Source organism: Pseudophryne corroboree, chromosome 1 (genome assembly GCF_028390025.1).
Source record: "Pseudophryne corroboree isolate aPseCor3 chromosome 1, aPseCor3.hap2, whole genome shotgun sequence".
NCBI lineage: Eukaryota > Metazoa > Chordata > Amphibia > Anura > Myobatrachidae > Pseudophryne > Pseudophryne corroboree.
Genome location: NC_086444.1, coordinates 1,053,281,512 through 1,053,308,858, shown reverse-complemented (window position 1 = coordinate 1,053,308,858; position 27,347 = coordinate 1,053,281,512).

The window sequence follows — 27,347 nt, the reverse complement described above, 5'->3', positions numbered from 1 at the left end:
GTCATCATTACCTAATAAATATATATCTACCTGTCCGGCTGCAGTACTAGTGATATTATATATACATATATATATTGATTTCATATCATTATCATCCAGTCTATATTAGCAGCAGACACAGTACGTTAGTCCACGGCTGTAGCTACCTCTATGTCGGCACTCGGCAGTCCATCCATAATTGTATACCACCTACCCGTGGTTTTTTTTTTTCTTTCTTCTTGATACATACTACTATAGTAGCTTACTGTAGCAGTCTGCGGTGCTGCTGAGCTGACAGTGTCCAGCAGGTCCGTCATCAGTCATCATTACCTAATAAATATATATCTACCTGTCCGGCTGCAGTACTAGTGATATTATATATACATATATATATTGATTTCATATCATTATCATCCAGTCTATATTAGCAGCAGACACAGTACGTTAGTCCACGGCTGTAGCTACCTCTGTGTCGGCACTCGGCAGTCCATCCATAATTGTATACCACCTACCCGTGGTTTTTTTTTTTTTCTTTCTTCTTGATACATACTACTATAGTAGCTTACTGTAGCAGTCTGCGGTGCTGCTGAGCTGACAGTGTCCAGCAGGTCCGTCATCAGTCATCATTACCTAATAAATATATATCTACCTGTCCGGCTGCAGTACTAGTGATATTATATATACATATATATATTGATTTCATATCATTATCATCCAGTCTATATTAGCAGCAGACACAGTACGTTAGTCCACGGCTGTAGCTACCTCTGTGTCGGCACTCGGCAGTCCATCCATAATTGTATACCACCTACCCGTGGTTTTTTTTTTCTTTCTTCTTGATACATACTACTATAGTAGCTTACTGTAGCAGTCTGCGGTGCTGCTGAGCTGACAGTGTCCAGCAGGTCCGTCATCAGTCATCATTACCTAATAAATATATATCTACCTGTCCGGCTGCAGTACTAGTGATATTATATATACATATATATATTGATTTCATATCATTATCATCCAGTCTATATTAGCAGCAGACACAGTACGTTAGTCCACGGCTGTAGCTACCTCTGTGTCGGCACTCGGCAGTCCATCCATAATTGTATACCACCTACCCGTGGTTTTTTTTTTCTTTCTTCTTGATACATACTACTATAGTAGCTTACTGTAGCAGTCTGCGGTGCTGCTGAGCTGACAGTGTCCAGCAGGTCCGTCATCAGTCATCATTACCTAATAAATATATATCTACCTGTCCGGCTGCAGTACTAGTGATATTATATATACATATATATATTGATTTCATATCATTATCATCCAGTCTATATTAGCAGCAGACACAGTACGTTAGTCCACGGCTGTAGCTACCTCTGTGTCGGCACTCGGCAGTCCATCCATAATTGTATACCACCTACCCGTGGTTTTTTTTTTTCTTTCTTCTTGATACATACTACTATAGTAGCTTACTGTAACAGTCTGCGGTGCTGCTGAGCTGACAGTGTCCAGCAGGTCCGTCATCAGTCATCATTACCTAATAAATATATATCTACCTGTCCGGCTGCAGTACTAGTGATATTATATATACATATATATATTGATTTCATATCATTATCATCCAGTCTATATTAGCAGCAGACACAGTACGTTAGTCCACGGCTGTAGCTACCTCTGTGTCGGCACTCGGCAGTCCATCCATAATTGTATACCACCTACCCGTGGTTTTTTTTTTTCTTTCTTCTTGATACATACTACTATAGTAGCTTACTGTAGCAGTCTACGGTGCTGCTGAGCTGACAGTGTCCAGCAGGTCCGTCATCAGTCATCATTACCTAATAAATATATATCTACCTGTCCGGCTGCAGTACTAGTGATATTATATATACATATATATATTGATTTCATATCATTATCATCCAGTCTATATTAGCAGCAGACACAGTACGGTAGTTCACGGCTGTAGCTACCTCTGTGTCGGCACTCGGCAGTCCATCCATAATTGTATACCACCTACCCGTGGTTTTTTTTTTCTTTCTTCTTGATACATACTACTATAGTAGCTTACTGTAGCAGTCTGCGGTGCTGCTGAGCTGACAGTGTCCAGCAGGTCCGTCATCAGTCATCATTACCTAATAAATATATATCTACCTGTCCGGCTGCAGTACTAGTGATATTATATATACATATATATATTGATTTCATATCATTATCATCCAGTCTATATTAGCAGCAGACACAGTACGGTAGTCCACGGCTGTAGCTACCTCTGTGTCGGCACTCGGCAGTCCATCCATAAGTATACTAGTATCCATCCATCTCCATTGTTTACCTGAGGTGCCTTTTAGTTGTGCCTATTAAAATATGGAGAACAAAAATGTTGAGGTTCCAAAATTAGGGAAAGATCAAGATCCACTTCCACCTCATGCTGATGCTGCTGCCACTAGTCTTGGCCGAGACAATGAAATGCCAGCAACGTCGTCTGCCAAGGCCGATGCCCAATGTCATAGTACAGAGCATGTCAAATCCAAAACACCAAATATCAGTAAAAAAAGGACTCCAAAACCTAAAATAAAATTGTCGGAGGAGAAGCGTAAACTTGCCAATATGCCATTTACCACACGGAGTGGCAAGGAACGGCTGAGGCCCTGGCCTATGTTCATGGCTAGTGGTTCAGCTTCACATGAGGATGGAAGCACTCAGCCTCTCGCTAGAAAAATGAAAAGACTCAAGCTGGCAAAAGCACCGCAAAGAACTGTGCGTTCTTCGAAATCCCAAATCCACAAGGAGAGTCCAATTGTGTCGGTTGCGATGCCTGACCTTCCCAACACTGGACGTGAAGAGCATGCGCCTTCCACCATTTGCACGCCCCCTGCAAGTGCTGGAAGGAGCACCCGCAGTCCAGTTCCTGATAGTCAGATTGAAGATGTCAGTGTTGAAGTACACCAGGATGAGGAGGATATGGGTGTTGCTGGCGCTGGGGAGGAAATTGACCAGGAGGATTCTGATGGTGAGGTGGTTTGTTTAAGTCAGGCACCCGGGGAGACACCTGTTGTCCGTGGGAGGAATAGGGCCGTTGACATGCCTGGTGAAAATACCAAAAAAATCAGCTCTTCGGTGTGGAAGTATTTCACCAGAAATGCGGACAACATTTGTCAAGCCGTGTGTTGCCTTTGTCAAGCTGTAATAAGTAGGGGTAAGGACGTTAACCACCTCGGAACATCCTCCCTTATACGTCACCTGCAGCGCATTCATAATAAGTCAGTGACAAGTTCAAAAACTTTGGGCGACAGCGGAAGCAGTCCACTGACCAGTAAATCCCTTCCTCTTGTAACCAAGCTCACGCAAACCACCCCACCAACTCCCTCAGTGTCATTTTCCTCCTTCCCCAGGAATGCCAATAGTCCTGCAGGCCATGTCACTGGCAATTCTGACGAGTCCTCTCCTGCCTGGGATTCCTCCGATGCATCCTTGAGTGTAATGCCTACTGCTGCTGGCGCTGCTGTTGTTGCTGCTGGGAGTCGATCGTCATCCCAGAGGGGAAGTCGTAAGCCCACTTGTACTACTTCCAGTAAGCAATTGACTGTCCAACAGTCCTTTGCGAGGAAGATGAAATATCACAGCAGTCTTCCTGCTGCAAAGCGGATAACTGAGGCCTTGACAACTATGTTGGTGTTAGACGTGCGTCCGGTATCCGCCGTTAGTTCTCAGGGAACTAGACAATTTATTGAGGCAGTGTGCCCCCGTTACCAAATACCATCTAGGTTCCACTTCTCTAGGCAGGCGATACCGAGAATGTACACGGACGTCAGAAAAAGACTCACCAGTGTCCTAAAAAATGCAGTTGTACCCAATGTCCACTTAACCACGGACATGTGGACAAGTGGAGCAGGGCAGGGTCAGGACTATATGACTGTGACAGCCCACTGGGTAGATGTATGGACTCCCGCCGCAAGAACAGCAGCGGCGGCACCAGTAGCAGCATCTCGCAAACGCCAACTCTTTCCTAGGCAGGCTACGCTTTGTATCACCGCTTTCCAGAATACGCACACAGCTGAAAACCTCTTACGTCAACTGAGGAAGATCATCGCGGAATGGCTTACCCCAATTGGACTCTCCTGTGGATTTGTGGCATCGGACAACGCCAGCAATATTGTGTGTGCATTAAATATGGGCAAATTCCAGCACGTCCCATGTTTTGCACATACCTTGAATTTGGTGGTGCAGAATTTTTTAAAAAACGACAGGGGCGTGCAAGAGATGCTGTCGGTGGCCAGAAGAATTGCGGGACACTTTCAGCGTACAGGCACCACGTACAGAAGACTGGAGCACCACCAAAAACAACTGAACCTGCCCTGCCATCATCTGAAGCAAGAAGTGGTAACGAGGTGGAATTCAACCCTCTATATGCTTCAGAGGTTGGAGGAGCAGCAAAAGGCCATTCAAGCCTATACAATTGAGCACGATATAGGAGGTGGAATGCACCTGTCTCAAGCGCAGTGGAGAATGATTTCAACGTTGTGCAAGGTTCTGCTGCCCTTTGAACTTGCCACACGTGAAGTCAGTTCAGACACTGCCAGCCTGAGTCAGATCATTCCCCTCATCAGGCTTTTGCAGAAGAAGCTGGAGACATTGAAGGAGGAGCTAACACGGAGCGATTCCGCTAGGCATGTGGGACTTGTGGATGGAGCCCTTAATTCGCTTAACAAGGATTCACGGGTGGTCAATCTGTTGAAATCAGAGCACTACATTTTGGCCACCGTGCTCGATCCTAGATTTAAAGCCTACCTTGGATCTCTCTTTCCGGCAGACACAAGTCTGCTGGGGTTGAAAGACCTGCTGGTGACAAAATTGTCAAGTCAAGCGGAACGCGACCTGTCAACATCTCCTCCTTCACATTCTCCCGCAACTGGGGGTGCGAGGAAAAGGCTCAGAATTCCGAGCCCACCCGCTGGCGGTGATGCAGGGCAGTCTGGAGTGACTGCTGATGCTGACATCTGGTCCGGACTGAAGGACCTGACAACGATTACGGACATGTCGTCTACTGTCACTGCATATGATTCTCTCACCATTGAAAGAATGGTGGAGGATTATATGAGTGACCGCATCCAAGTAGGCACGTCACACAGTCCGTACTTATACTGGCAGGAAAAAGAGGCAATTTGGAGGCCCTTGCACAAACTGGCTTTATTCTACCTAAGTTGCCCTCCCACAAGTGTGTACTCCGAAAGAGTGTTTAGTGCCGCCGCTCACCTTGTCAGCAATCGGCGTACGAGGTTACATCCAGAAAATGTGGAGAAGATGATGTTCATTAAAATGAATTATAATCAATTCCTCCGTGGAGACATTGACCAGCAGCAATTGCCTCCACAAAGTACACAGGGAGCTGAGATGGTGGATTCCAGTGGGGACGAATTGATAATCTGTGAGGAGGGGGATGTACACGGTGATATATCGGAGGATGATGATGAGGTGGACATCTTGCCTCTGTAGAGCCAGTTTGTGCAAGGAGAGATTAATTGCTTCTTTTTTGGTGGGGGTCCAAACCATCCCGTCATTTCAGTCACAGTCGTGTGGCAGACCCTGTCACTGAAATGATGGGTTGGTTAAAGTGTGCATGTCCTGTTTATACAACATAAGGGTGGGTGGGAGGGCCCAAGGACAATTCCATCTTGCACCTCTTTTTTCTTTAATTTTTCTTTGCGTCATGTGCTGTTTGGGGAGTGTTTTTTGGAAGGGCCATCCTGCGTGACACTGCAGTGCCACTCCTAGATGGGCCCGGTGTTTGTGTCGGCCACTAGGGTCGCTTATCTTTCTCACACAGCTACCTCATTGCGCCTCTTTTTTTCTTTGCGTCATGTGCTGTTTGGGGAGTGTTTTTTGGAAGGGCCATCCTGCGTGACACTGCAGTGCCACTCCTAGATGGGCCCGGTGTTTGTGTCGGCCACTAGGGTCGCTTATCTTACTCACACAGCTACCTCATTGCGCCTCTTTTTTTCTTTGCGTCATGTGCTGTTTGGGGAGTGTTTTTTGGAAGGGCCATCCTGCGTGACACTGCAGTGCCACTCCTAGATGGGCCCGGTGTTTGTGTCGGCCACTAGGGTCGCTTATCTTACTCACACAGCTACCTCATTGCGCCTCTTTTTTTCTTTGCGTCATGTGCTGTTTGGGGAGTGTTTTTTGGAAGGGCCATCCTGCGTGACACTGCAGTGCCACTCCTAGATGGGCCCGGTGTTTGTGTCGGCCACTAGGGTCGCTTATCTTACTCACACAGCTACCTCATTGCGCCTCTTTTTTTCTTTGCGTCATGTGCTGTTTGGGGAGTGTTTTTTGGAAGGGCCATCCTGCGTGACACTGCAGTGCCACTCCTAGATGGGCCCGGTGTTTGTGTCGGCCACTAGGGTCGCTTATCTTACTCACACAGCTACCTCATTGCGCCTCTTTTTTTCTTTGCGTCATGTGCTGTTTGTGGAGTGTTTTTTGGAAGGGCCATCCTGCGTGACACTGCAGTGCCACTCCTAGATGGGCCCGGTGTTTGTGTCGGCCACTAGGGTCGCTTATCTTACTCACACAGCTACCTCATTGCGCCTCTTTTTTTCTTTGCGTCATGTGCTGTTTGGGGAGTGTTTTTTGGAAGGGCCATCCTGCGTGACACTGCAGTGCCACTCCTAGATGGGCCCGGTGTTTGTGTCGGCCACTAGGGTCGCTTATCTTACTCACACAGCTACCTCATTGCGCCTCTTTTTTTCTTTGCGTCATGTGCTGTTTGGGGAGTGTTTTTTGGAAGGGCCATCCTGCGTGACACTGCAGTGCCACTCCTAGATGGGCCAGGTGTTTGTGTCGGCCACTAGGGTCGCTTAGCTTAGTCATCCAGCGACCTCGGTGCAAATTTTAGGACTAAAAATAATATTGTGAGGTGTGAGGTATTCAGAATAGACTGAAAATGAGTGGAAATTATGGTTTTTGAGGTTAATAATACTTTGGGATCAAAATGACCCCCAAATTCTATGATTTAAGCTGTTTTTTAGGTTTTTTTGAAAAAAACACCCGAATCCAAAACACACCCGAATCCGACAAAAAAAATTCGGTGAGGTTTTGCCAAAACGCGGTCAAACCCAAAACACGGCCGCGGAACCGAACCCAAAACCAAAACACAAAACCCGAAAAATTTCCGGCGCTCATCTCTAGTTGTGACTGGTACATTTGTGCATATTGATAGCCTCTCAACAAATTTTTTAACTTGTTCCTTATTATTGTTTGACTCGCTATAGTGAATATCTGAGAAATATCTACTTCCGAGATATCATATATGGGATTCTGCAAATATTTCAAGATGCCTGAAATGTCTTCTTTGCACTGTTGACCTGTTTGATTATTTAGGACATGAAAAAATAAGAATTTACTTACCGATAATTCTATTTCTCGGAGTCCGTAGTGGATGCTGGGGTTCCTGAAAGGACCATGGGGAATAGCGGCTCCGCAGGAGACAGGGCACAAAAAGTAAAGCTTTAGGATCAGGTGGTGTGCACTGGCTCCTCCCCCTATGACCCTCCTCCAAGCCTCAGTTAGGTACTGTGCCCGGACGAGCGTACACAATAAGGAAGGATTTATGAATCCCGGGTAAGACTCATACCAGCCACACCAATCACACTGTACAACCTGTGATCTGAACCCAGTTAACAGTATGATAACAGCGGAGCCTCTGAAAGGATGGCTCACAACAATAATAACCCGATTTTTGTAACTATGTACAAGTAATGCAGATAATCCGCACTTGGGATGGGCGCCCAGCATCCACTACGGACTCCGAGAAATAGAATTATCGGTAAGTAAATTCTTATTTTCTCTATCGTCCTAGTGGATGCTGGGGTTCCTGAAAGGACCATGGGGATTATACCAAAGCTCCCAAACGGGCGGGAGAGTGCGGATGACTCTGCAGCACCGAATGAGAGAACTCCAGGTCCTCCTTAGCCAGGGTATCAAATTTGTAGGATTTTACAAACGTGTTTGCCCCTGACTAAATAGCCGCTCGGCAAAGTTGTAAAGCCGAGACCCCTCGGGCAGCCGCCCAAGATGAGCCCACCTTCCTTGTGGAATGGGCATTTACATATTTTGGCTGTGGCAGGCCTGCCACAGAATGTGCAAGCTGAATTGTATTACACATCCAACTAGCAAAAGTCTGCTTAAAAGCAAGAGCACCCAGTTTGTTGGGTGCATACAGGATAACAGCAAGTCAGTTTTCCTGACTCCAGCCGTCCTGGAACCTATATTTTCAGGGCCCTGACCACATCTAGCAACTTGGAGTCCTCCAAGTCCCTAGTAGGCGCAAGACACCCCAATAAGCTGGTTCAGGTGAAACACTGACACCACCTTAGGGAGAGAACTGGGGACGAGTCCGCAGCTCTGCCCTGTCCGAATGGACAAACAGATATGGGCTTTTTTGAGAAAAAAACCACCAATTTGACACTCGCCTGGTCCAGGCCAGGTCCAAGAGCATGTTCACTTTTCATGTGAGATGCTTCAAATCCACAGATTTGACTGGTTTTAAACCAATGTGTTTTGAGAATCCCAGAACTACGTTGAGATCCCACAGTGCCACTGGAGGCACAAAAGGGGGTTGTATATGCAATACTCCCTTGACAAACTTCTGGACTTCAGGAACTGAAGCCAATTCTTTCTGGAAGAAAAATCGACAGGGCCGAAATTTGAACCTTAATGGACCCCAATTTGAGGCCCATAGACACTCCTGTTTGCAAGAAATGCAGGAATCGACCGAGTTGAAATTTCTTCGTGGGGCCTTCCTGGCCTCACACCACGCAACATATTTTCGCCACATGTGGTGATAATGTTGTGCGGTCACCTCCTTTCTGGCTTTGACCAGGGTAGGAATGACCTCTTCCTGAATGCCTTTTCCCTTAGGATCCGGCGTTTCACCGCCATGCCGTCAAACGCAGCTGCGGTAAGTCTTGGAACAGACATGGTACTTGCTGAAACAAGTCCCTTCTTAGCGGCAGAGGCCATAAGTCCTCTGTGAGCATCTCTTGAAGTTCCGGGTACCAAGTCCTTCTTGGCCAATCCGGAGCCATGAGTATAGTTCTTACTCCTCTACGTCTTATAATTCTCAGTACCTTAGGTATGAAAAGCAGAGGATGGAACACATACACCGACTGGTACACCCACGGTGTTACCAGAACGTCCACAGCTATTGCCTGAGGGTCTCTTAACCTGGCGCAATACCTGTCCCGTTTTTTGTTCAGACGGGACGCCATCATGTCCACCTTTGGTAATTCCCAACGGTTTACAATTATGTGGAAAACTTCCCCATGAAGTTCCCACTCTGCCGGGTGGAGGTCGTGCCTACTGAGGAAGTCTGCTTCCCAGTTTCCATTCCCGGAATGAAACACTGCTGACAGTGCTATCACATGATTTTCCGCCCAGCGAAAAGTCCTTGCAGTTTTTGCCACTGCCCTCCTGCTTCTTGTGCCGCCCTGTCTATTTACGTGGGCGACTGCCGTGATGTTTTATCCCACTGGATCAATACCGGCTGACCTTGAAGCAGAGGTCTTGCTAAGCTTAGAGCATTATAATTTTACCCTTAGCTATATTTATGTGGAGAAAAATCTCCAGACTTGATCACACTCCCTGGAAATTTTTTTCCTTGTGTGACTGCTCCCCAGCCTCTCGGGCTGGCCTCCGTGGTCACCAACATCCAAAACTGAATGCCGAATCTGCGGCCCTCTAGAAGATGAGCACTCTGTAACCACCACAGGAGAGACACCCTTGTCCTTGGATATAGGGTTATCCGCTGATGCATCTGAAGATGCGATCCGGACCATTTGTCCAGCAGATCCCACTGAAAAGTTCTTGCATGAAATCTGCCGACTGGAATTGCTTCGAAGGAAGTCACCATTTTTTTTACCATGGCCCTTGTGCAATGATGCACTGATTTTAGGAGGTTCCTGACTAGCTCGGATAACTCCCTGGCTTTCTCTTCCGGGAGAAACACCTTTTTCTGGACTGTGTCCAGAATCATCCCTAAGCACAGGAGACTTGTTGTCGGGATCAGCTGCGATTTTGGAATATTTAGAATCCACCCCTGCTGTTGTAACAGTATCCGAGATAGTGCTACTCCGACCTCCAACTGTTCCCTGGACTTTGCCCTTATCAGGAGATCGTCCAAGTAAGGGATAATTAAGACGCCTTTTCTTCGAAGAAGAACCATCATTTCGGCCATTACCTTGGTAAAGACCCGGGGTGCCGTAGACAATCCAAACGGCAGCGTCTGAAACTGATAGTGACAGTTCTGTACCACGAACCTGAGGTACCCTTAGTGATAAGAGCAAATTTGGGACATGGAGGTAAGCATCCCTGATGTCTCGGGACACCAGATAGTCCCCTTCTTCCCGGTTCGTTATCACTGCTCTGAGTGACTCCATCTTGATTTGAACCTTTGTAAGTGTTCAAATTTTTTTAGATTTAGAATAGGTCTCACCTAGCCTTCTGGCTTCAGTACCACAATATAGTGTGGAATAATACCCCTTTTCTTGTTGTAGGAGGGGTAATTTAATTATCACCTGCTGGGAATACAGCTCGTGAATTTTTTCCCATACTGCCTCCTTGTCGGAGGGAGACCTTGGTAAAGCAGACTTCAGGAGCCTGCGCAGGGGAAACGTCTCGACATTCCAAACTGTACCCCTGGGATACTACTTGTAGGATCCAGGGGTCCTGTACGGTCTCAGCGTCATGCTGAGAGCTTGTCAGAAGCGGTGGAACGCTTCTGTTCCTGGGAATGGGCTGCCTGCTGCAGTCTTCTTCCCTTTCCTCTATCCCTGGGCAGATATGACTCTTATAGGGACGAAAGGACTGAAGCTGAAAAGGCGGTGTCTTTTTCTGCAGAGATGTGACTTAGGGTAAAAACGGTGGATTTTCCAGCAGTTGCCGTGGCCACCAGGTCCGATGGACCGACCCCAAATAACTCCTCTTCCTTTATACGGCAATACACCTTTGTGCCGTTTGGAATCTGCATCACCTGACCACTGTCGTGTCCATAAACATCTTCTGGCAGATATGGACATCGCACTTACTCTTGATGCCAGAGTGCAAATATCCCTCTGTGCATCTCGCATATATAGAAATACATCCTTTAAATGCTCTATAGTCAATAAAATACTGTCCCTGTCAAGGGTATCAATATTTTTAGTCAGGGAATCCGACCAAGCCACCCCAGCTCTGCACATCCAGGCTGAGGCGATCGCTGGTCGCAGTATAACACCAGTATGTGTGTATATACTTTTTATGATATTTTTCCAGCCTCCTGTCAGCTGGCTCCTTGAGGACGGCCCTATCTATAGACGGTACCGCCACTTGTTCTGATAAGCGTGTGAGCGCCTTATCCACCCTAAGGGGTGTTTCCCAACGCGCCCTAACTTCTGGCGGGAAAGGGTATACCGCCCATATTTTCTATCGGGGGGAACCCACGCATCATCACACACTTCATTTAATTTATCTGATTCAGGAAAAACTACGGTAGTTTTTTCACATCCCACATAATACCCTCTTTTGTGGTACTTGTAGTATCAGAAATATGTAACACCTCCTTCATTGCCCTTAACGTGTGGCCCTAATAAGGAATACGTTTGTTTATTCACCGTCGACACTGGATTCAGTGTCCCTGTCTGTGTCTGTGTCGACCGACTAAAGTAAACGGGCGTTTTAAAACCCCTGACGGTGTTTTTGAGACGTCTGGACCGGTACTAATTGTTTGTCGGCCGTCTCATGTCGTCGACCGACCTTGGCGCGTGTTGACATTATCACGTAATTCCCTAAATAAGCCATCCATTCCGGTGTCGACTCCCTAGAGAGTGACATCACCATTACAGGCAATTGCTCCACCTCCTCACCAACATCGTCCTCATACATGTCGACACACACGTACCGACACACAGCACACACACAGGGAATGCTCTGATAGAGGACAGGACCTACTAGCCCTTTGGAGAGACAGAGGGAGAGTTTGCCAGCACACACCAAAAACGCTATAATTATATAGGGACAACCTTATATAAGTGTTTTCCCTTATAGCATCTTTTTTATATATTTCTAACGCCAAATTAGTGCCCCCCCTCTCTGTTTTAACCCTGTTTCTGTAGTGCAGTGCAGGGGAGAGCCTGGGAGCCTTCCCTCCAGCCTTTCTGTGAGGGAAAATGGCGCTGTGTGCTGAGGAGATAGGCCCCGCCCCTTTTTCGGCGGCCTCGTCTCCCGCTCTTAACGGATTCTGGCAGGGGTTAAATATCTCCATATAGCCCCCGGAGGCTATATGTGAGGTATTTTTAGCCAAAAAAGGTTTTCATTTGCCTCCCAGGGCGCCCCCCTCCCAGCGCCCTGCACCCTCAGTGACTGCCGTGTGAAGTGTGCTGAGAGGAAAATGGCGCACAGCTGCAGTGCTGTGCGCTACCTTAAGAAGACTGAGGAGTCTTCTGCCGCCGATTCTGGACCTCTTCTCGTTTCAGCATCTGCAAGGGGGCCGGCGGCGAGGCTCCGGTGACCATCCAGGCTGTACCTGTGATCGTCCCTCTGGAGCTAATGTCCAGTAGCCAAAGAAGCCAATCCATCCTGCACGCAGGTGAGTTCACTTCTTCTCCCCTAAGTCCCTCGTTGCAGTGATCCTGTTGCCAGCAGGACTCACTGTAAAATAAAAAACCTAAGCTAAACTTTTCTAAGCAGCTCAGGAGAGCCACCTAGATTGCACCCTTCTCGGCCGGGCACAAAAATCTAACTGAGGCTTGGAGGAGGGTCATAGGGGGAGGAGCCAGTGCACACCACCTGATCCTAAAGCTTTACTTTTTGTGCCCTGTCTCCTGCGGAGCCGCTATTCCCCATGGTCCTTTCAGGAACCCCAGCATCCACTAGGACGATAGAGAAATATTATTTAGAGTAGATTTACAATTTTCTGTATTTGAGACATGAATCACCTTACAACGGCATCTGCCATATACAAATTTGGATCCTGCGACGCAACGCTTCTAGACCTACTTTTATGGGAGCAAGTAGATCAAAACTGTTTTCTTCTTAAGTATATTTCAAATCAATCAGTGCTTTTTGATTGGAGATCTTTAAAGCAAGAGAGGTGCTCAAGAATAGACAGCAGCGCAGTGAGATCCACCTAGATTTGCAATCCACTATAAGTGACAATTCTTTACCTTTCACATATTTTGAGGACGTACTGAATTTTTTGTAGGAGACCTTTTGGACAGGATGCAGTTAAAATGCCAACTGTTGGGATCCCAGCATTTAGGAGACCGATGCCAGAATCCTGACAACTGGTGAAATATGGACATACGAAATCCAGTATACCCACTCGGTTGGTAGTTCCATGCCACCAACCGAGTGGGACTGGAACCTGTGACGAATGAAGCAAGCCACCATGTCCGAAGCGTGGCGAGCGCAGTGAGCCCAAGAGGGGACTCGTTGCCCGGATTCCGGCAGACGGGATGCCACTGTCGATATACTGACAGCCGGCATCCTGTCTGCCGGTAAATCATACCAAACCCTTTTGGACATAAGAGCAGTTTTCTGAGCCTTTGTAACAAGTTCATTTATGTTTTCCTCATCAGATACACAGGAGAAAGATTATTTTCATTCATATTGGTCTGACTTGAACTTGTAATGGCATTGCTTCTTTTGTTCGTACTTTTATTTTATGTTTTGAAGTTAAATGTGTATACAAACCTTTTGAAGAGCTACCAGAGGTTTTTAGAATAGCACAGCAAGTTTTGCATTTTGCTGTTTGATTATGAACATAAACAGCTGTCAAAAATTGAAACCAAACAGACGTCTCACACATATCTTTTTTATGAGTAACGTACAATGATAGGTTTCTTTGTGCTGTTGCCACAATGAAAAACTCAAGGTGGTACTTTGAAATTCAAGAATAAAGTTTTTTGGTTTCTAAACTAACGAACATACTTTATTGAGAGTTAGACAGTAGGTACAGATGATATGGTGTAAAGCACAGCGCTATAATATGATCAAGAAAGGAATTTGTGATTTCATGAATCCTGCCCCATGCACCACCTAATTAGCTGTACCATGCTCCACTTGACAAACAATAAATTCCAGAGTGTGCTGATATATGGATGTGTCTGAATGTATGTAAGTAGAGATGTGCACCGGACACTTTTTTCGGGTTTTGTGTTTTGGTTTTGGATTCGGTTGCGCGGTCGTGTTTTGGATTCCGACACGTTTTGGCAAAACCTCCCTTTCGAATTTTTGTCAGATTCGGATGCGTTTTTGATTCGGGTGTTTTTTTTTGTTCAAAAAACCCTCAAAAACAGCTTAAATCATGGAATTTGGGGGTAATTTTGATCCTATAGTATCAATAACCATAATTTCCACTCATTTACAGTCTACTCTGAACACCTCACACCTCACAATATTATTTTTTTAGAGGCGAGATGGAATTGTCCTTGAGCACTCCCACCCACCCTTATGTTGTATAAACAGGACATGCACACTTTAACAAACCAATCATTTCAGCGACAGGGTCTGCCACACGACTGTGGCTGAAATGACTGGTTGGTTTGGGCCCCCACCAAAAAAGAAGCAATCAATCTCTCCTTGCACAAACTGGCTCTACAGAGGCAAGATGTCCGACTCATCCTCATCCCCCGATTCCTCGCCCCTTTCACTGTGTACATCCTCCTCCTCACAGAGTATTAATTCGTCCCCACTGGAATCCACCATCACAGGTCCCTGTGTACTTTCTGGAGGCAATTGCTGGTAAATGTCTCCACGGAGGAATTTATTATAATTCATTTTGATAAACATCATCTTCTCCACATTTTCTGGAAGTAACCTCCTACGCCGATCGCTGACAAGGTGACCGGCTGCACTAAACACTCTTTCGGAGTACACACTGGAGGGGGGCAACTTAGGTAAAATAAAGCCAGTTTGTGCAAGGGCCTCCAAATTGCCTCTTTTTCCTTCCAGTATATGTACAGACTGTCTGACATGCCTACAGTGATGCTGTCACTCATAATCCTCCACCATTCTTTCAGCGCCAGCAACACCCATATTCTCATCCTGGTGTACTTCAACAGTGACATCTTCAATTTGAATATCAGGAACTGGACTGTGGGTGCTCCTTCCAGCACTTGCAGGGGGCGTGCAAATGGTGGAAGGAGCCACCTCTTCCCGTCCAGTGTTGGGAAGGTCAGGCATCGCACCCGCCGACACATTTGGACTCTACTTGGGGATTTGTGATTTAGAACGCACAATTCTTTGCTGTGCTTTTGCCAGCTTAACTCTTTTCATTTTTCTAGCGGGAGGATGAGTGCTTCCATCCTCATGTGAAGCTGAACCACTAGTCATGAGGAACATAGGAGAGGGTCTTAGCCATTCCTTGCCACTCCGTGTCGTAAATGGCATATTGGCAAGTTTACGCTTCTCCTCAGACGATTTTAATTTAGATTTTTGGGTCATTTTACTGAACTTTTGCTTTTTGGATTTTACATGCTCTCTACTATGACATTGGACGATGTCAGACGATGTCAGACGATGTCAGACAGATTGATTTCAACAGATTGACCACCCTTGGCAGACGACGTTGATGGCATTTCATCATCCCTGCCATGACTAGTGGCAGCAGCTTCAGCACTAGGTGGAAGTGGGTCTTGATCTTTCCCTATTTTACCCTCCACATTTTTGTTCTACATTTTTTAATGTGTGGAATTATATGCCAGTAATATATCTGGAATTAGATGGCGGTAATGTCTGGAATTAGATACCACTAGATAGATACCAGATACCACTGTGACTAGAATTACCTATGCACAGTGACAAGACACTACCATAGCACCCTACAGCAGCAAGATGCAGCACAAGACTAGTATATTAGTAATGTACTGGACTAGTATATTAGTAATGTACTGTAGTATTACTGAGCACCACAATGAGCAGTGGTACTGAGCACTGATGATGATTATAATACTGAGAACTGACACTGAGCAGCAAGATACAGCACGAGACACTGGCTAGTATATTAGTAGTGTACTGTAGTATTACTGAGCACCACAATGCAGCACAAGACAATGAGCAGTGATACTGAGCACTGATGATGATACTACTGAAAACTGACACTGAGCAGCAAGATGCAGCACAAGACACTGGACTATTAGTAATGTACTGTAGTATACTGAGCACCACAATGCAGCACAAGACAATGAGCAGTGATACTGAGCACTGATGATGATAATACTGAGAACTGACACTGAGCAGCAAGATGGAGCACAAGACACTGGACTAGTATATTAGTAATGTACTGTAGTATACTGAGCACCACAATGCAGCACAAGACAATGAGCAGTGATACTGAGCACTGATGATGATAATACTGAGAACTGACACTGAGCAGCAAGATGCAGCACAAGACACTGGACTGGTATATTAGTAATGTACTGTAGTATTACTGAGCACCACAATGCAGCACAAGACAATGAGCAGTGATACTGAGCACTAATGATGACACTACTGAGAACTGACACTGAGCAGCAAGACGCAGCACAAGACACTGGACTATTAGTAATGTACTGTAGTATACTGAGAACCACAATGCAGCACAAGACAATGGGCCTAATTCTGAGTTGATCGCAGCAGCAAATTTGTTAGCAGTTGGGCAAAACCATGTGCACTGCAGGAGGGGCAGATATAACATGTGCAGAGAAAGTTAGATTTGGGTGGGGTGTGTTCAATCTGCAATCTAAATTGCAGTGTAAAAATAAAGCAGCCAGTATTTACCCTGCACAGAAACGAAAAGACCCACCCAAATCTAACTCTCTCTGCACATGTTATATCTGCCCCCCCTGCAGTGCACATGGTTTTGCCCAATTGCTAACAAACTTGCTGCTGCGATCAACTCAGAATTACCCCCAATGAGCAGTGATACTGAGCACTGATGATGATAATACTGAGAACTGACACAGAGCAGCAAGATGCAGTACAAGACACTGGACTGGTAGTATTACTGAGCACCACAATGCAGCACAAGACAATGATCAGTGATACTGAGCACTGATGATGATAATACTGAGAACTGACACTGAGCAGCAAGATGCAGCACAAGAGAGACACACTACTAGTATTACTGAGCAGCAATAAGTAAGCACTGATACTGAGCACTGATATTGATATCCACCACTTTCTTTAACATGTGTTTTCAAGTTTTGTTAAACCTCTCCAATAACCCATCAGTCTGGGGGGTAATACACGGAGGTTCTTTTACTCTTTTGAGTAATTTGAAATAGTTGGCATAATTCTTTCATGATTTTTTGTACATAAATGGGGTACCCTGATCAGTCAGGATTTCCTTAGGTATTTTCAATCTGCTAAAGGCATGTACCAGTTGTCATCTTTGTTGATGTATTGCACAATGGTTTTGCTTCCAGATATTGGGTAGCGTAATCCACTTTCACCAAAATATATTGATGGCCCCAGGTAGATTTTATTAACGGCCCAACCAAATCCATAGCTATTCTTTTATACGGAACTTTAATAATGGGTAGTGGGACAAGCAGACTTTTAAGATGTGGCCTTGGAACATGACATTGACATTTAGGACATGATGCACAATATTCTGATACCTCTTTGTGGATCCCAGGCCAGAAAAACCTCTAAAAAAATTATTTCAGTGTTTTTTTTCTACCCCTGTATGACCGGCAATTATGTGACTATGAGCTAGATCTAATACCATTCTTCTGTGTGCCTTGGGTTCTACCAATTGTTCCACAATATCCTCCCCTTTCTTAGTCACTTGATACAAAAAATCCTGGTGTACTGCCAAGGGTATGACAACCAACTATCAGGCTCTACAGGCTTTCCGTCAATCAGTTTTAAATTCTCTCTAGCTTTTACCATAGAAGGGTCATTTAACTGCTCAAAGGCAAAGATCTCTTTTCTGACTTCAAGATCAGGCAGATGATCAACTGGTTCAATAGCATTTTCTATTTCAGTAGGAGGTATATCATTTTGAACCCCTTCATTGTCTGGCACCCGAATCATGCTTGGACTAGGAAGACACTCCCACTGCCACTGTATCAGTAATATTCTCAAACGGGTCTCGGTTATTTACTTCTGTAACAAATTGGCTTTTCCACAGCTTCCAGAAGTGAGCAAATCTCTCCCCAAGATTGCATAATTCATCAAGCCAGGAACCAAACCCACAGAGACACACTACGGAACCACACTACGTTTCTATGTTCACCCTCGCAGTAACATAATAGAGAGTATCCCCATGTATGCAAGTCACAACAACAGTTTTCCCCTTACAGTTTAAGGGGTTTACCAATAGTGTTTTCATAAGAGTAACCAGGCTACCAGAATCTAGCAAAGCCTCTACCTGGTTGCCTTCTATAGCGACTATACACATTTATGTATTTGTCTCAGTCTGTTGGTCGGCAGTGCAGGCTAGCTGAGAAAAGAAAGACACTCTGCAATTGACATAAGCAGTATCACATTGCATAGGTTCAGAGGTAAGCTAACAATTAGCATAAAGAAAATATTGTATCATATTGATATCAATTCTTTCAATCCTGGCACTGCGGGCCTACTTTCAGATTCCAAACCTACAGTCTTAGGTTCTTTCCACCACCCAGCACCCTACTTCCTTGTAACAATCTTACCATTCTTAAATGAAGCCAGTGGCAGCTCTTACCTTTATACTTTGGGGTTGCTGTATGCATACATTACATTCATTGTCAGTGGCAATGATGTCACATGACTGCCACATGGCTTTCAAGGGGCTGCATCAACTGTAGACTCTGGTCAAGATTTATCAAGCATTGGAGAGTCATACATTGCACGGTGATAAAGTACCAACCAATCAGCTCCTAACTGTCATTGTTCAAACACCACCTGTAACATGACAGTTACTAGCTGATTTGCTGGTACTTTAGCACTGTGCAATTTATCACTCTCCAAGGCTTGATAAATATGGGCCTCCGTGTGGTGGATTGTAGATTTATTTTTAAATTGTGGCCGACTAACACTCTGCCATCAAGATCATCAAGATGCTCTTGATTACAGGAATTTCACTTTGTCAAACAGAACTTGAATTCTCACATGTGTCCCAAGAGCTGTAACTAATGACATCTTTGTGCAGATGAGCAGCTGCACAGAGTTTCATCCAACAACGAAGACCAGCATAAGAAGCATGTATGAAAAATGACCACAGAAACAATCTTCACTGACGTTTCAAGCGGTAGCTAATTCCTGCAGAAACTGCTTCCAGCTAAAATCTGGATGCTCCTGTTTAAGGTTGTTCTTTAATCCTTGCAAAATTAGGAGTTTCTAGCACTCTACAACAGAATCATCAACAAATCATTCTCAGAAGGAATAATTACCAAACAAGAACATGATTTTCTTATGGTGAAGAATCCCAAAGTACCCACTTTTTAATTATTGCCAAAAGTGCATAAAGGAAGAGATGAACCACCAGGCAGGCCGATCGTGTCTGGTATTGGCGGCCTAAGTGAACAGGCTAGCATTTTCTTGGATTTACATCTCAGAGATTTTGTTCTAAGCCTGCTCTCATACGTCCAAGATACATCTGACATAATACGGAAACTCACAGATATCCAAATTAATAAAGATTGCGTACTTGCCACATTAGCTGTAGAATCTATATACACCAGCATTGGCCATAATAATGGCTTAAAAGCAGTACACCACTTCTTGGATATGAGAGATGATGTTGATTTTAGCACCTTCCTTTTAGAGTTGCTAGAATTTATGCTGAGCAAGAATTATTTTACATTTAATGATCAATTTTTTCTGCAAATACGTGGGACAGCAAATGGGGCTGCCTGCGCGCCCACATATGCAAATCTTTATTTAGGATGGTGGGAGAGGGAGCATGTATTCTCTGGTAAAAATGAAAACTTTACCAACAACATTACATTATGGCTCTGGTATATAGGACATACTGCTTGTTTGGAAAGGCTCACAAGGAATTTGGAAAAGTTCATTCAGAACCTTAATACCAACAATATGAACTTGCATCTCCATGATCTCAAAATTCAGAGAAATCAGGGGGTCACAATTAAAACTGTACCGGAAGAGTACTGCCACTTACAGCCTATTACACAGTACCAGCTCTCACTTTCCGCCAATAATACAAAATATCCCAAAAGGTGAGTTTTTGCGCCTGAGAAGAAATTGCTCAGACAATCGGATGTACAAAGAAAGGAGTACAGAACGGACCAAAAGGCTCAGAGATAGAGGGTATAGTCACCAAACACTAATAAAGCAGCCCACCATGTAACACTGACTCGAAGAGACACATTAATCTTCCCGCCAAACAAAGTGAAAAAGGAGGGACACGATAGTATGCGCTTTGTTGCACATTTCAGCCAGGACTGGCATGAAATTAAACAGATGGTCAATAAAAACTGGCCAGTTTTATTAATGGACAAGGAACTTAAGGGGATCTTGTACAGTCAACCACTTATGAGTTGGAGCAGATCCAGGAATATCAGTGATTCAATTGTTTGAAGCCACTTTGTAAGAACCCAACAAAGGATAGAGAAGAACAAAGGATCTGTAGCATGTGGGCATTGCAAAGCTTACGCATACATGGTAAGGAAACAGAACATTGTAGATAGCTATGGAATTACTCAGGAAATTAAGACATACATTAATTGTAACAAAACAGGTGTAATCTACTGCATTGAATGTATTTGTGGATTAAAATATGTTGGGATGATGTCCAGAGCTCTGAAACAAAGAACCCTCGAACATGTGGGCAACATTAGAAATGTCAAATCAGATGTGACGAAAATGAAACCAATTGCAACACTTGCCAAACATGTCCATAAGGAACATAATGAACATTCGGACGTTATCAAAGTCTTCGGACTTGAAAAAGTATGCCTAGGAATAAAAGGCAGGGACGTTACCAACCTACTTCTACGCAGGGAGAGTGAATGGATTTTTAGACTAAGATCACTTGCCCCACATGGTCTGAATGAGAACATCAATTTTGGATCTTTCCTATAAACATTCAGTATAATCTATTCCCACTATAGCCCCACATTTTCCCACCTTCCCACTTTTCTGTACATATACATAGTCTTCTTTATATATCTATCCATGTGCTGCTTTCTCTGTGCTATCTCATATTCCATATCTAATATACAATGAACTTCTTCTATATACTTGCCCTATCAATAATAGTCTATGTGCTCCTTTCCCTGTGCTATCTTAAATTTAATATCTAAACATACAATGAATTGCCTCTACATACCTGTCCTATCCACCATACTCTTAGGCTAACTTGAAGATATAGAACTGCTTCCATCAGCCTAAGCAGATAGAGTTTTGAATGTGACGAGTACACCATATACCTTTATTAACACTGTGGGGCATGACTCATAAAGGGTTGTATTTATACCTTATGGCAATGACAGAAATTGAATTAACATATATACTAGCCCCCTTTATATACATCTTGTGCTATTTCTTAAATGTATGCCCTGATACTGTATATCTATCTATATATATATCTATATATCTATACATGCACCCTACCCTGTGAGTGGTAAGTGCATAGCTGTGCCCCGCTTTTGGTGCGGTGAGTGCTGTGGTTTTTACTCTGTGTGTATATGAAGGGGTTAATCTATGGTTAGCTCTTATTAACCGTGGCCACTAGCTTTCTCATGCACCCCTGTGTGGACTTTATTATCCTGAACCTGTCTCAGCTGTTTTTTAGCAATCATCTTTGAGCCAGTGCAATAGGTGACTAGTGTGCCTTTAAAAGCCATAAAGTCTGTGGCAGGTACACATTACATCTAGCAGGCAGATGATGCAGCAGTGTGGTAGTCAGGTTTTAAGACTCTGTGATAGTGTAGGACCTGTATGAAGGTGGGGTACCTTGAATCGGTATACAGGCTTCCGTGCATTGGCCAATCCACCAACTAAACCCCCATCATTTATTTATTGAATTGTTGAGGATAAGTGAGTTTACTTTGGTGAGTGCTGGGTTCTCTGTTTGTATTTATTAGAGCGATGTGGTCATGGGCTACATGCACCCCGCCCTGTGAGTGGTAAGTACAGCTGTGTACCCCGCTTCTGTGGTGGAGAGTGCAGTGTTACATGCACCCCACCCTGTGAGTGGTAAGTGCATAGCTGTGCCCCGCTTTTGGTGCGGTGAGTGCTGTGGTTTTTACTCTGTGTGTATATGAAGGGGTTAATCTATGGTTAGCTCTTATTAACCGTGGCCACTAGCTTTCTCATGCACCCCTGTGTGGACTTTATTATCCTGAACCTGTCTCAGCTGTTTTTTAGCAATCATCTTTGAGCCAGTGCAATAGGTGACTAGTGTGCCTTTAAAAGCCATAAAGTCTGTGGCAGGTACACATTACATCTAGCAGGCAGATGATGCAGCAGTGTGGTAGTCAGGTTTTAAGACTCTGTGATAGTGTAGGACCTGTATGAAGGTGGGGTACCTTGAATCGGTATACAGGCTTCCGTGCATTGGCCAATCCACCAACTAAACCCCCATCATTTATTTATTGAATTGTTGAGGATAAGTGAGTTTACTTTGGTGAGTGCTGGGTTCTCTGTTTGTATTTATTAGAGCGATGTGGTCATGGGCTACATGCACCCCGCCCTGTGAGTGGTAAGTACAGCTGTGTACCCCGCTTCTGTGGTGGAGAGTGCAGTGTTACATGCACCCCACCCTGTGAGTGGTAAGTGCATAGCTGTGCCCCGCTTTTGGTGCGGTGAGTGCTGTGGTTTTTACTCTGTGTGTATATGAAGGGGTTAATCTATGGTTAGCTCTTATTAACCATGGCCACTAGCTTTCTCATGCACCCCTGTGTGGACTTTATTATCCTGAACCTGTCTCAGCTGTTTTTTAGCAATCATCTTTGAGCCAGTGCAATAGGTGACTAGTGTGCCTTTAAAAGCCATAAAGTCTGTGGCAGGTACACATTACATCTAGCAGGCAGATGATGCAGCAGTGTGGTAGTCAGGTTTTAAGACTCTGTGATAGTGTAGGACCTGTATGAAGGTGGGGTACCTTGAATCGGTATACAGGCTTCCGTGCATTGGCCAATCCACCAACTAAACCCCCATCATTTATTTATTGAATTGTTGAGGATAAGTGAGTTTACTTTGGTGAGTGCTGGGTTCTCTGTTTGTATTTATTAGAGCGATGTGGTCATGGGCTACATGCACCCCGCCCTGTGAGTGGTAAGTACAGCTGTGTACCCCGCTTCTGTGGTGGAGAGTGCAGTGTTACATGCACCCCACCCTGTGAGTGGTAAGTGCATAGCTGTGCCCCGCTTTTGGTGCGGTGAGTGCTGTGGTTTTTACTCTGTGTGTATATATCTATATATATATATATATATATATATATATATATATGCAGACCCTCCAACATGACCCACCCCACTAGGTACAAAATGCTCTGTTCCTGGACTTCCCTCTTAATTTATGATTTCCATCACCTGTGCTGAACTAGTTAAATGATAAGAAAGCTGTTTCTTCACAGGTGATGGCAATAATAAATTAAGAGGGAAGTCCAGAAACAGAGCATTTTGTACCTAGTGGGGCGGGTCATGTTGGAGGGTATGTATATATATGAATTGCAAAAAACGAGGCGGCACTCAGGAGGCTTGTAGTGAACAGGTGAACTCTGTCTAAGAGGACTTTATTGACGTTTCGGGGTGCAAGCCCCCGTCTTCAGGACACACAGTGAACTTAACAAGTGAAAAACATGCATTTAAATACACTTACCAGACGCCTCCAGCCGTCCTCTCCTCGCCGCTGCCCGGCTTCCGGACTCAGCGCTTCCGGTCAGGTGACCCTTCCCCGTGACGTGAGCTACCAGTGTCATCATGCAGGGGGCGGGGGAGGTCGATGCCATGGTGCGCACTGTCAATATAGAATACATAAACAATCGTGCAATCAATAGTGCACTAAACACTCTTTTGGAGTACACACTGGAGGGTGGGCAACTTAGGTAAAATAAAGCCAGTTTCTGCAAGGGCCTCCAAATTGCCTCTTTTTCCTTCCAGTATATGTACAGACTGTCTGACGTGCCTACTTGGATGCGGTCACTCATATAATCCTCCACCATTCTTTCAATGGTGAGAGAATCATATGCAGTGACAGTAGACGACATGTCAGTAATCGTTGGCAGGTCCTTCAGTCCGGACCAGATGTCAGCACTTGCTCCAGACTGCCCTGCATCACCGCCAGCGGGTGGGCTCGGAATTCTTAGCCTTTTCCTCACACCCCCAGTTGCGGGAGAATGTGAAGGAGCAGCTGTTGACGGGTCACGTTCCGCTTGACTTGACAATTTTCTCACCAATTGTCTGCCGGAAAGAGAGATACAACGTAGGTTTTAAATCTAGGATCGAGCACGGTGGCCAAAATGTAGTGCTCTGATTTCAACAGATTGACCACCCGTGAATCCTGGTTAAGCGAATTAAGGGCTCCATCCACAAGTCCCACATGCCTAGCGGAATCGCTCTGTTTTAGCTCCTCCTTCAATGTCTCCAGCTTCTTCTGCAAAAGCCTGATGAGGGGAATGACCTGACTCAGGCTGGCAGTGTCTGAACTGACTTCACGTGTGGCAAGTTCAAAGGGTTGCAGAACCTTGCACAACGTTGAAATCATTCTCCACTGCGCTTGAGTCAGGTGCATTCCCTCTCCTTTGCCTATATCGTAGGCAGATGTATAGGCTTGAATGGCTTTTGCTGCTCCTCCATCCTCTGAAGCATATAGAGGGTTGAATTCCACCTCGTTACCACCTCTTGCTTCAGATGATGACAGGGCAGGTTCAGGACTGTTTGCTGGTGCTCCAGTTTTCAGCACGCGGTGGCTGAATGCCGAAAGTGGCCCGCAATTCTTCGGGCCACCGACAGCATCTCTTGCACGCCCCTGTCGTTTTTTAAATAATTCTGCACCACCAAATTCAATGTATGTGCAAAACATGGGACGTGCTGGAATTTGCCCAGATGTAATGCACGCACATTATTGCTGGCGTTGTCCGATGTCACAAATCCCCAGGAGAGTCCATTTGGGGTAAGCCATTCTGCGATGATGTTCCTCAGTTTCCGTAAGAGGTTGTCAGCTGTGTGCCTCTTCTGGAAAGCGGTGATACAAAGCGTAGCCTGCCTAGGAACGAGTTGGCGTTTGCGAGATGCTGCTACTGGTGCCGCCGCTGCTGTTCTTGCTGCGGGAGGCAATACATTTACCCAGTGTGCTGTCTCAGTCATATAGTCCTGAGCCTGCCCTGCTCCACTTGTCCACATGTCCGTGGTTAAGTGGACATTGTGTACAACTGCATTTTTTAGGACACTGGTGACTCTTTTTCTGTGGTCTGTGTACATTTTCGGTATCGCCTGCCTAGAGAAATGGAACCTAGATGGTATTTGGTACCGGGGACACAGTACCTCAATCAAGTCTATAGTTGCCTCTGAATTAACGATGGATACCGGAACCACGTTTCTCACCGCCCAGGCTGCCAAGGCCTGAGTTATCTGCTTTGCAGCAGGATGACTGCTGTGATATTTCATCTTCCTCGCAAAGGACTGTTGGACAGTCAATTGCTTACTGGAAGTAGTATAAGTGGTCTTCCGACTTCCTCTCTGGGATGACGATCGACTCCCAGCAGCAACAACAGCAGCGCCAGCAGCAGTAGGCGTTACACTCAAGGATGCATCGAAGGGAATCCCAGGCAGGAGAGGACTCGTCAGACTTGACAGTGACATGGCCTGCAGGACTATTGGCTTTCCTGTGTAAGGAGGAAATTGACACTGAGGGAGTTGGTGGTGTGGTTTGCAGGAGCTTGGTTACAAGAGGAAGGGATTTAGTGGTCAGTGGACTGCTTCCTCTGTCATCCAAAGTTTTTGAACTTGTCACTGACTTATGATGAATGCGCTGCAGGTGACGTATAAGGGAGGATGTTCCGAGGTGGTTAACGTCCTTACCCCTACTTATTACAACTTCACAAAGGCAACACACGGCTTGACACCTGTTGTCCGCATTTGTGTTAAAATAATTCCACACCGAAGAGGTGATTTTTTTTTGTAATTTGACCAGGCATGTCAATGGCCATATTCGTCCCACGGACAACAGGTGTCTCCCCGGGTGCCTGACTTAAACAAACCACCTCACCATCAGAATCCTCCTTGTCAATTTCCTCCTCAGCGCCAGCAACACCCATATCCTCATCCTGGTGTACTTCAACAGTGACATCTTCAATTTGACTATCAGGAACTGTACTGCGGGTGCTTCTTCCAGCACTTGCAGGGTGGCGTGCAAATGGTGGAAGGCGCCACCTCTTCCCGTCCAGTGTTGGGAAGGTCAGGCATCGCAGCCGACACAATTGGATTCTCCTTGGGGATTTGTGATTTAGAATAACGCACAGTTCTTTGCTGTACTTTTGCCAGCTTAAGTCTTTTCATTTTTCTAGCGAGAGGATGAGTGCTTCCATCCTCATGTGAAGCTGAACCACTAGCCATGAACATAGGCCAGGGCCTCAGCCGTTCCTTGCCACTCCGTGTCGTAAATGGCATATTGGCAAGTTTACGCTTCTCCTCAGACGCTTTTAATTTAGATTTTTGGGTCATTTTACTGAACTTTTGTGTTTTGGATTTTACATGCTCTCTACTATGACATTGGGCATCGGCCTTGGCAGACGACGTTGATGGCATTTCATCGTCTCGGCCATGACTAGTGGCAGCAGCTTCAGCACTAGGTGGAAGTGGATCTTGATCTTTCCCTATTTTACCCTCCACATTTTTGTTCTCCATTTTTTAATGTGTGGAATTATATGCCAGTATCAATAGCAATGGCCTACTACTATATATACTGCGCACAACTGAAATGCACCACAGGTATGGAAGGATAGTATACTTGACGACACAGAGGTAGGTAGAGCAGTGGCCTACTGTACCGTACTGCTATATATTATATACTGGTGGTCAGCAAACTGTGCAAAACTTAAATGCACCACAGGTATGGATGGATAGTATACTTGACGACACAGAGGTAGGTAGAGCAGTGGCCTAGTGTACCGTACAGCTAATTATTATATAATGGTGGTCAGCAAACTGTGCAAAACTAAAATGCACCACAGGTATGGATGGATAGTATACTTGACGACACAGAGGTAGGTAGAGTAGTGGCCTTCTGTACCGTACTCCTATATATTTTATACTGGTGGTCAGCAAAATTATGCACTGTACTTCTACTATATACTACAATGCAGCACAGATATGGAGCGTTTTTCAGGCAGAGAATGTATAATACTGGTGGTCACTGGTCAGCAAAACTCTGCACTTTACTCCTCCTATATAATACTGCTGGTCCCCAGTCCC